Source organism: Pangasianodon hypophthalmus, chromosome 20 (genome assembly GCF_027358585.1).
Source record: "Pangasianodon hypophthalmus isolate fPanHyp1 chromosome 20, fPanHyp1.pri, whole genome shotgun sequence".
NCBI classification, from domain to species: Eukaryota; Metazoa; Chordata; class Actinopteri; order Siluriformes; family Pangasiidae; genus Pangasianodon; species Pangasianodon hypophthalmus.
The window spans coordinates 21,653,783-21,658,782 of NC_069729.1; the positions used below are offsets into that span (position 1 = coordinate 21,653,783).

Here is a 5,000-nt window from a genome sequence, read left to right on the forward strand (position 1 = left end):
AGGATTATAGATCTTATATTAACACTAGCCCCGCCCCTAGCTCCGCCCCTTCACCTGACCTCTGTGTGCTTATATACAACTCGTGTGTGAGACGGAGTGCACTCGAGAGGAGGCTGTCTAGGTAGGGTGCTTATCTAGAGCACAGGTAAAGGTGCGTCTCTGAGAAACAAATCAGACGACAGCAAACAGACAAACGATCAGACAATCAGACAATCAGACGCTGTGATAGAGATAATATCATAAAGCCGAGATCAGACACATCACCAGCATATCAACACTGAACATCAGAGCAGAGTAAACACACACACACACCTCACACACACACCTCACACACACACTACACTGTACACACACACACCTCACACACATACCTCACACACACACTACACTGTACACACACACACCTCACACACACACACTACACTGTACACACACACACACACACCTCACACACACACACACACACACACACACCTCACACACACACACACACACACACACTACCTCACACACACACACTACCTCACACACACACCTCACACACACTACACTGTACACACACACACACCTCACACACACACACACACACACCTCACACACACACCTCACACACCTCACACACACTACACTGTACACACACACACACCTCACACACACACAGCTCACACACACACACACACACACACCTCACACACCTCACACACACTACACTGTACACACACACACACCTCACACACACACCTCACACACACACACACCTCACACACACACACCTCACACACTACACTGTACACACACACACACACACACACACACACACTACACTGTACACACACACACACACACACCTCACACACACTACACTGTACACACACACACACACACACTACATTGTACACACACACACCTCACACACACACCTCACACACACACTACACTGTACACACACACACCTCACACACATACTACACTGTACACACACACACACACACACACACACACACACACCTCACACACACACACTACACTGTACACACACACACACACACCTCACACACACCTCACACACACACACACCGCACACACACACACCTCACACACACACACACCTCACACACACTGCACTGTACACACACACACACACCTCACACATACACACACTACACTGTACACACACACCTCACACACACTACACTGTACACACACACACACACCTCTCACACACACACACACACACTACACTGTACACACACACCCCTCACACACACACACACACACTACACTGTACACACACACCCCTCACACACACACACACACACTACACTGTACACACACACACACACACACACACACTACACTGTACACACACTACACTGTACACACACTACACTGTACACACACACACTACACTGTACACACACTACACTGTACACACACACACCTCACACACACACACCTCACACACACACACCTCACACACACTACACTGTACACACACACACACACACCTCACACACACACACACACACACTACACTGTACACACACACACACACACACACACCTCACACACACTACACTGTACACACACACACACCTCACACACACTACACTGTACACACACACCCCTCACACACACACACACTACACTGTACACACACACACACACACACACCTCACACACACTACACTGTACACACACTACACTGTACACACACCTCACACACACACTACACTGTACAAACACACACACACACACACACAGACCTCACACACACACACCTCACACACACACTACACTGTACACACACACACACACACACCTCACACACACTACACTGTACACACACACACACACACCTCACACACACAAACACACACACTACACTGTACACACACACACACACCTCACACACACTACACTGTACACACACACACACACACACACACACCTCACACACACACACACACACACACATCTCACACACACTACACTGTACACACACACTACACTGTACACACACACTACACTGTACACACACACACACACACCTCACACACACACTACACTGTACACACACACTACACTGTACACACACACACACACACCTCACACACACTACACTGTACACACACACACACACACACACACCTCACACACACACACACACACACAACACTGTACACACACACACACACACACCTCACACACACACACCTCACACACACACACACCTCACACACACACACACACTACACTGTACACACACACACACACACCTCACACACACTACACTGTACACACACACACACACACACCTCACACACACACACACACACACACTACACTGTACACACACACACACACACACACCCCACACACACTACACTGTACACACACACACACACACCTCACACACACACACACACACTACACTGTACACACACACACACACACACACACACCTCACACACACACACACACAACACTGTACACACACACACACACCTCACACACACTACACTGTACACACACACACACACACACCTCACACACACACACCTCACACACACTACACTGTACACACACACACACACACCTCACACACACACACACTACACTGTACACACACACACTACACTGTACACACACACACACACTACACTGTACACACACACACACCTCACACACACTACACTGTACACACACACACCCCACACACACTACACTGTACACACACACACACACACACCTCACACACACACACACACTACACTGTACACACACACACACACTACACTGTACACACACACACACACTACACTGTACACACACACACACACTACACTGTACACACACACACACACACACTACACTGTACACACACACACACCTCACACACACACACACACCTCACACACACCTCACACACACCTCACACACACACCTCACACACACACACACACACTACACTGTACACACACACACACACACACACACCTCACACACACACACACACACACACTACACTGTGCACACACACACACACCTCACACACACACACACTACACTGTACACACACACACACACCTCACACACACACCTCACACACACTACACTGTACACACACACACACACCTCACACACACACACCTCACACACACACACCTCACACACACACACACAGACCTCACACACACACACACACACTACACTGTACACACACACACACACACACACACACACACCTCACACACACACACACACAACACTGTACACACACACACACACCTCACACACACTACACTGTACACACACACACACACACCTCACACACACACACCTCACACACACTACACTGTACACACACACACACACACCTCACACACACACACACACACACTACACTGTACACACACACAGACCTCACACACACACACAGACCTCACACACACTACACTGTACACACACACACACACACACTACACTGTACACACACACACACACCTCACACACTACACTGTACACACACACACACACACACACACCTCACACACACTACACTGTACACACACACTACACTGTACACACACACACACACCGTACACACACACACACACAAACACCTCACACACACACACACTACACTGTACACACACACCTCACACCACTAACACACACACCACTGTGTGATTTATACCAACACACACACACCTCACACACACCTCACACACACACCACACTCTGTACACACCTCACACACACACACACCACTCTGTACACACCTCACACACACACCACTCTGTACACACCTCACACACACACACACACACACACCACTCTGTACACACCTCACACACACACCACTCTGTACACACCTCACACACACACCACTCTGTACACACCTCACACACACACACACCACTCTGTACACACCTCTCACACACACACCACTCTGTACACACCTCTCACACACACACCACTCTGTACACACCTCTCACACACACACCACTCTGTACACACCTCACACACACACCACTCTGTACACACCTCACACACACACCACTCTGTACACACCTCACACACACACACACACACACCACTCTGTACACACCTCACACACACACACACACACACACCACTCTGTACACACCTCACACACACACACACCACTCTGTACACACCTCACACACACACACACACCACTCTGTACACACCACACACACACACACCACTCTGTACACACCTCACACACACACACCACTCTGTACACACCTCACACACACACCACTCTGTACACACCTCACACACACACCACTCTGTACACACCTCACACAGACACACACACACACACACCACTCTGTACACACCTCACACACACCTCACACACACACCACTCTGTACACACCACACACACACACACACACCTCACACACACACACACCACTCTGTACACACCTCACACACACCACTCTGTACACACCTCACACACACCACTCTGTACACACCTCACACACACCACTCTGTACACACCTCACACACACACACACCACTCTGTACACACCTCACACACACACACCACTCTGTACACACACACACACACACACCACTCTGTACACACCTCACACACACACCACTCTGTACACACCTCACACAGACACACACACACACACACACCACTCTGTACACACCTCACACAGACACACACACACACACACACCACTCTGTACACACCTCACACACACACCACTCTGTACACACCACACACACACCTCACACACACACACACCACTCTGTACACACCTCACACACACACACCACTCTGTACACACCTCACACACACCACTCTGTACACACCTCACACACACCTCACACACCACTCTGTACACACCTCACACACACACACCACTCTGTACACACCTCACACACACCTCACACACCACTCTGTACACACCTCACACACACCACTCTGTACACACCTCACACACACCTCACACACC

General features: G+C 49.6%; 2 protein-coding genes across 2 annotated transcripts in view; one reads left to right on the top strand and one right to left on the bottom strand.

The window, feature by feature from the left end:
- poc1a (POC1 centriolar protein A) overlaps positions 1 to 5,000 on the top strand; it is a 256,921-nt gene that overhangs the window by 224,661 nt on the left and 27,260 nt on the right. The window lies entirely within an intron of this gene.
- Positions 1 to 5,000, bottom strand: part of ctdsp2 (CTD (carboxy-terminal domain, RNA polymerase II, polypeptide A) small phosphatase 2) — a 26,424-nt gene that overhangs the window by 18,027 nt on the left and 3,397 nt on the right. The window lies entirely within an intron of this gene.